We start from the raw sequence: 7,804 nt of genomic DNA, 5'->3' as shown, positions 1-7,804 counted from the left end.
ATGGGCACCCACAGCTCTGGGCAGCAGTGCGAGGCCTCACCACCCTCTGAATAAACTATTCTCTCCTTACATTTAAGCTCAATCTCCCCTCTTTTAGCTGAAAACTATTCCACGTGTCCAATCACTGCCTACCTGTGTAAGAAGTTGGTAAAGTGCTAGCTCACTGACAAGGAACAAAAGGAAAAGCAAACAAAGGAGCCAAAAGCCACCTTCTTCTGTACCAGCTGGTGAGATTTCTGCTCATTTGGTTAAAGCCAAGATGCTCCACTAACTCACCCTTTGTTTCAGTACCAACACTACATCCACACAACAGGAAAGCCTGCTGTAAGACCTCCTGCTCCAAGCCCACGTGTTTTGGGTTCCCATCTTTTCCAACAAACAAAAGGCAAAGTAGATCTCAGAAGCCTCTAAATGCTAGAAAATAACTTTAAAATGCCATCATCTAGCAAGACTTTTCAATGCAGTAATTTACCTACGCTTTCCTTGGCAGCTTCCCACAATCACAGCACCTGAAGAGCCACCACCAAAGGATCAGGACTCAGAAGGGCAACCCCAGGCTCGCTCTGGGAAGCCAGCTCTCACCTCATACAGCTGTGTGGGGAATCCATCCCTGCTCCCCTCTGCTCCAGCACCACAAACACCTCCCTTGGCTGTGCTCAGTGTTACCTCTGAGGGGAAAGCACAGCCCAAGAGGAAATATTTCTAATAGCTCCTTTGCTGAAAGCAAGGGAACCAAGAGCTGAACTGGAGATGGGGAGGTGATGAAAGCACCCGGCTCTTTTGGTGTGGTTCCATCACATTCTGTCAGGATGCTCAACATCCTCGGGTCTGATATGGGATGAAGGCTCAGAGACAACTTTCCCAAAAATTAAAAAATAATAAAATCTAAGAATTACAACACATTCTTGGTCTAGAATGCACAAAACTGGCACAGAAACCCTCCAGTAACCCTACCAGAGCAAATGCACAGCCACCTCCCCTCGAGGAGTCCCACCTTTACAGGAACTGCCAGATGTGTCTCTTTCAGAGCCTTTTTCCCCTAGCCCTATTCCCACCTGTAACGACCCTTAGCATAGCCAAAAATCATAGAATCACCAATGTTGGAAAAGACCTAAAAGATCACCCAGTCCAACCGTTCACCTATTCCCAATAGCTCCCACTAAACCACGTCCCTCAACACAACATCCAGCCTTTCCTTGAACACCCCCAGGCTCGGTGACTCCACCACCTCCCTGGGCATCCATTGCAGTGCCTGACCACCCTTTCTGAAAAGTAATACTTCCTCATGTCCAGCCTGAATCTCCCCTGTCGTAGCTTGAAGCCATGCCTGTTGCATCGCAGCAGTATGTGCAGAAGAGGGCCAAAATGGACAAGGTGCTCACCAGACAGCCCAACACAACTGCCCAGAGTCACATCACAGCTTTTCTCAGCAGCGTGGGGTGGCTTTTCTCCCTGCCAGCAGAGAGGCCACAGCCTCGAACCACACAGTCAAAGCTGAGCAGAACAGTGCATTCAAAGGGAAATGACAGCAGTGAAAAGTTGGTTTTATCAGCTGCTTCTGGCTGAGAAGCTGGCAAAAGGAGATGTAATAGTTTGTTTTAACTAACGATTGGAAATGTGCAAATAGACTTTTGCAAAATCGCTTGGGAGTCTCTACAGAGACCTTACCCACAGCTGATAAAAGCGGTGCCGGTAAAACCTTTTATGGCATCAGGAATGGCTGTTATTGATTTGTGACACCATTGTTTCAAAATCAGCTCAGATTTCCTTTGAAAATTCACAGGCAGAACAGCACCTTACAGAAACGTGGAGCAGATTGGAATTCACATAACACAGGATTCCAGCCATGCCTGGGCACATTCTCTAGTTTGTGCTACAAGTCACATCTCATAACAGCCACTGGATAAATATCAATATTATTAAATTCAGTTTTCCATGGGAAAGAGAGCACCCTTACAGAGTCCATTAACACCACACGTTACGTGACAAGAAAAAGCTACAGGGAAGCACTGACAGCAGAACACTCTGCTTTTTATGATGCTGTGTAGTTCATAATCTCACAGTTTTATTCTGTATTAATCCTACTGAACAAGAAGGGGTAGAATAGCAACTAGCTAGAACTGCTGGAATCTCTGACACGCAGACACAAAACCCACATATCAAATAAGTTACTTAAATGTTTAACTTCTATTAGCCATGTTTAGAAAAAAAGAAAAACCCAGAAGTGATCATTCTCCTACCCAACCACACACAACCCCATCACCACCAGGATGTTCTCCCAGCTGTTATGAGCTCCCAAATGCAGCAGGCTGCCAGCCCACCAGCCTGCTGTCACAGCCACAGCAGCTCCAGCTATGGTGTGGCAAAGGAAATAGGGAATGGAGGACACCCCCTTCAGCTGGGCACTTCCACACCAATGTGCAGAACTGATAAGGTTCTGATCTCTTTTTCTTTTTGGCCAATCTCTTCACCGATAATTGATGAAAATACTAAGTGCCGGAGATCCTGCTGCACTACAACCATCAGGCACCGACCTCTCCTCCGCTGAATGAAGCAAAGAAAGAAGCTGGCTAACACACACTGAATTGACCTCCCTGCCATCTTAACACACATGTTATCAGCCCTGCCACGGCTGCGAGAGCCCCAGTGCTTCGTGGCTTACCTGGATGCCTTCATGCCAATGAGAGCCCTGTCCCCACGCAGGGTCCCTCAGCAGGGAACAGCTCATTATCTACCAGCCCACCTTGCCATGCCGCATCCAGCACCTTTTATCTGCACAGGACAGCTGCGTTCCCCCTGTTTGAAGCGAAATGTCAGTCTGCAAAGCACAAAAGCAAATGCAGCACAGCTTACACCACTGACGATGCCTCAGCGCTTTGAAGGAGCGGCTCAAAGCCGAATTAAACATTCCGATTGCATCTCCCGTGTGCGACTGCTCTCCTGCCCTTCCACTTGCACCTCTCCCTGCCTTCCTGAGATGTTTCATGCTGGAAAAAAGGAATCCGAGTGGAACAGGATGAAAAACTGCTGCAGTCTTGAGCTTTCACAGTGTCTGTCAGAGCTGGATTTGGACCAGGACATCATCAAGTCAGATAGATGAGATGCTCCACTGGTTTCTGCTCTGTAATTATTACTAAACTGAGCACCACTGCCAAATGGAAAAAAATAAGAATAATTCTATTCAAACATTAGTCAGCCTTCCTTAGTTTTTTTTTTCCCGTTGTGTTTCAATTCCACAACCTTGAAACAACCTGAAAATAAGAAGAACAAAAGGGAAGCAGTTTTCTGTGCAAAACGTCCTTGACAGAAGGGTAGAAGCATGCGAAATTCCTATTTCAGAGTAGAGAACTGCAGTTCTGGTACTTGAGCTGGTCTGCAGTGCAGCTTGAAATGGGATTTCTCTCTTTCAGGCTGTAAATCCACTGTTGCTAACCACAAGAGCATCCCACTAGAAATATATATGTATATTATACATACATATATTTGTATTCTGCCAGTGTTCATTTCCAAAGTTATCATATGGGCAAACAGCTCTTGTGGCTGTAACTCCTTGCCATCACCCAGAAATCCCTACAGGTTTTCTAGAGGAAGGAGGCACATCAGCCTCCCCCTGAGCCCCAGGACATCTCTGCAGCATGGTGGTGTTCCGTGCCATCTGCTCGTCTTGCAAAACACATGGCTGGACAAGTTAGCAGCAAAATAAACACAGCGTGTCTGCCAGCCAACCTGGAGAAGCATGCGCTGCCCTGCTTGTTGCTTTTACAGACTGCTATGGCATCTGAGCAAGTATTAACATTAAAAGAAAAATAACAAAATCCACAACGAGGAAGAAAGGGGAAAAAGTGGGCATCAAACTGCTCTTCTCACATCCAAAATACATTTCCTCCAACCAACACACAGCGAGGAAGAGCCCCGCTTCCATCATGAGGTGCCGAGGATGAAGGTGGCAGAGCTGTCTTCAAAATATCAAAGGCCCTCTGGGCTTATAACTTTTGTTACTATCTGGCTAGAAACATCAGTGTGTAGCTGGAAAGTTATAGAAGCACTTAACAGCGCTTTTCATCTTCAAAGCATTGCTTAATCCTTTCAACTCTCCCCGAAAGCACCGCATCCCTGCTTTGTGGGTGGAGATGTTACCCTGCCCTGCGCAACCCAAAAAGAGCAACTCAACAGTTCTCACCTTGCCCTGCGCCCATCAGGGTTCAGCCATACCAGAAACAAACCAAACGCTCACAAAATATTTTACTTGTTCTCTTTCTGCCTTCACCTCACAAGGAAAAGAACTTTGGTTGTGCGAGTCTCCTCTGTAATTTCAAACGTGTTGGAGAATTCAGGCAGAGGTTGGCCAGGTAACGGAGCTGAGGGAAATTCCACTGTTAGATGAGGTCACAACAACCATCAATTTTGCTATAATTTCAGTATAAAGCGCCCTTTAATTGTTAATTACTGCTGAGTGATGTCTCTGTCCAGGAGAATCTACTACAGCCTGCTACCTGAGCTCCTGCTTCCCAGGCTCCAGCCCTCAGAGAGCCAGGATGTGAGGCTATTTCACACCAAGCCTACTGAATAACAAAAGGCAGTTCTGCTGCTCAGGCTCCAGCAGAGATGTGACTGCAAATCATTTTCCAAGGGTGAAGTCTGCTACCAAACTAAAATCCCCCTGATAAGCACAGGGCTGCTGTCACCTTGCACAGTTCTGCATCCTGCTGCTGCTTCCAGCCCTGCTTCTCTGCATGCGTTCTCTTCACAGGGCAAACAAGAGTACGTGAGCTCACTGCAAAGAAAAGAACTCTCTTCCCTTGGATTTCATCTCTTGAGTGCAGGACTACTGCAGTTATAACAATAATGCTGCAGCTTAAAATGGCAGATTTCTTCTGCATTGCTGTCGCTTTGTTTACCCACGTGCCCAGCAAAGGTTTCCTCTCCCGCACTCCAGGAATAAAAGTGGTGCAGCTGCTTCTGGTTAATTACGGTGCAATGCTGATGAACTTTGGGGAGAAACTCAAGCAGATCACCCTGATCAAACACAGAAAGGTGGGCATACATGCACATGCACCACTTGCACCACAACACATGTGATGTTCAGCTACAGCACTGCCATCAACCTCAATTTTTGCAGAACCATCAGAGCAGGAACAATTAATTGGTGCAATATAGGAAGTCAGACAATTGATGGATTCCAACTTAAGTGCTCACAGCAATTAAGTGCTGTGCTGCGAATTCCAGCACACAGCAGGAAGCAGTGGCACACGGGTGCTGTCTCTGGGTACATACCTTGTGTGCAGCACACTCAGCCGACGATGCATCCCACAAGCTGTCCCCCATCTTACACTATTCTAGCTGCTCCATGCAGCACCACGAAAGGAACAAGTTTATATATGAACTTGGAGTACTTACAGGTATGAGAAAAGAAAGCACTACTTAAAAGCAGGAGTCAGATACAGCATCAAACTACACACTCATGCACGTGTCTATAAATAGAGAGCTGTGATGTGAGTGCCAAAAACTACGGTCAGAGCGATGCTGGCATCAGGAATCTCCCATCCCCATTCCTCCTGTAGCTTCAGCGTGTGTTACAGTGCAGATGAACACACACCTCACTTCTCCCAACTATGGAAAGCAATGCAATTAAAAAAGACACAGCTCGTCTTACTGCTGTGCTAACTATGTGAAATACTGGCAGAAGAAGAACACGCTGCAGGAAGTAGATGCTGCACAGATGAGATGGATCTTGTTTGCAGACTGATGGCTGCTCCAGCAGAAACCCAATGTATTGTTTGTCCCCCAGTTCCAAACCCATTACACCCCGCTCCTCGGCACAGGCATTTAAGGCTCAGACATTTAGGGGTTCTCCTCCTACCTCTTCCACTCACTCCTCTAATATCTGCTCTGGAAGCTCCACCTCATGTTCCTTCATGGAAGCTCTGTCTCCAGTTTTCTCTGTTTCCAGAGCGTATGACTCAAGCACACCCAAACCAGCCCCTCACCTTCCCTCTATGTAAGCAATCACTTCCACCTGCTCCATCCCTCATTGGATGCCTCCTCCCCACCTCTAACCCAGACCCACCCGTGCTCAGAACTCTCTCCTACAGTTCCACCCCATTTCAGTGAAGGTGACACCACCTCCTGCCCACCACCAGAACATAAGATAGGAGCTGAGCTGAGCAGGACCGGAGCACGAAAGCAGTGTGCAAGAGGAGCATTCAGTCCTGGTGCTTTCTCCTCTGCAATTCACAAAACTAAACAGAGCTCCAGATGACAAGTGTTAACCCACAGACACCTGCCTCTCTCCTCTCAAAGCCATCTACACTCATTCCATCTCCTAATTCTGATGGTTCCAACATCCACCCGCTCATCACAGCCGCTGGCATCCCCCACCTCTGTGCTCTCACCAGTCCCTCCTGATTTTTGACCTATCTCCACATCGCCTCAAAACCAGGGCAATGCCCATAGGTTTATAGCCAACTAAAGCACAGAAGTGCTCTCAATTTCCCCAAAATCCCACTCCTATCCCTCAGCACCTGCTTGCACCAGGCAATGGTCCCACAGCACCACGCTCTCCATAGCTCTGCACAGGCAGAGAGTGGTAACTGCACCAGTCTGGGCAGGTTTGGGCAACTTCAACCCTAAAATCAAGCACGAACCACAAGCTGCAGTGACACATGTCATAACATTTTTTTGTTCTACTGTAGGAGGTCAGCAAAGCAGCTTCAAAAATCAGGGGCGGTTCATTTTCATTGGGTTTTAATCTTAAACAGCTGTAATAATGTTACAGGGGAGAGGAAAGCACAGGCTGAGCATTAGTTTGATGGGAGTTAAGGCAGCCAAAATATTAAGCATATAAAAATAGAGCTCAGTATGAAAAGGGTTTTCAGAGTTTAACTACCGGTCTCACCGCATTCAATTACTCTGGGGCTTTAAAAATCCAACTGATGGTAAACACGGTGCTTTCACATTACGTGCATCCCTGTGCACTGGCACCCAGATGGCTGCAACCAGCACCATCCCTAGGAGGAAGGTTCTCTGGAGTATTGCAGGGAAATAACCTTGTGCCTGTCTGCAAAGCTGCCTCGAATAAGACAACAGCGAACCACAGAATCGTTTGAGATGGAAGGGAGCTTTAAAGGCCATCTGGTCCCACTCTCTGCAATGAACAGGGACACCTACAGCTCCTACAGGTGCTCAGAGCCCCGTCCAGCCAACATGCGTCAGCCACGACCCTGATCAAGTTCGGGGGGTTGTGATTTTCTTTGTTCAGTTGCTTGGGTTTGTTTTGTTTTCTGAATGCACCCGAAGCAGATTCAGCGATACAATTACCCTGACTTAATCCGCACTGAGCAGAGACCCCACCGGCACGTTATAACGGAGAAACACACACATATGCACACGCGGCGCGGGGAAAAGTGACTTTCCTGCACCCGGCACAGCAATAATCCACCTTGCGAGCGGAATCATTCGCATTCGCGTCTTCTCAACATCGAGGACACGAGGCAGCACGGCGCTGCCCGGACAGCGCGACACGCCGCTGCCTCGAGGTGACAGAACGGAGCCGGCCCGGAGGAGATCAAAGGCCATTTGGGCAGAGACCCCCGCTGCTCATCGCCCTTTCGGCTCGGAGCTTTTAAAGCCGCATTTGCCAGCGACGGTTCCTTTTCCAGAGCCCCCCTCCGTCCCCACCTGCGAGCGGGGCTCGGGGCGGGATGGCCGGGGGGGGGAAAGGGAGGCTGCGCTCTTTGTGCCGCGCGGGCACCGGGATGGCGGCACACAGCGCCGGGCCGGCACAAAGGGAGGGAAAGTTTGCAAA

The 7,804-nt window shown here is 48.3% G+C and overlaps 1 protein-coding gene across 2 annotated transcripts in view; it reads right to left on the bottom strand.

Moving 5' to 3' along the window:
- CACHD1 (cache domain containing 1) overlaps nt 1–7,804 on the bottom strand; it is a 90,335-nt gene that overhangs the window by 82,133 nt on the left and 398 nt on the right. The gene's annotated exons all lie outside the window — the stretch shown is intronic.

The sequence above is a fragment of the Lagopus leucura genome, unplaced genomic scaffold, assembly GCF_019238085.1.
Source record: "Lagopus leucura isolate 7727_CA_CO unplaced genomic scaffold, USGS_WTPT01 Super-Scaffold_100009, whole genome shotgun sequence".
Classification (NCBI taxonomy): domain Eukaryota; kingdom Metazoa; phylum Chordata; class Aves; order Galliformes; family Phasianidae; genus Lagopus; species Lagopus leucura.
Note: the sequence above shows the minus strand (reverse complement) of the source record. Positions and strands in the feature narration are given on the sequence as shown.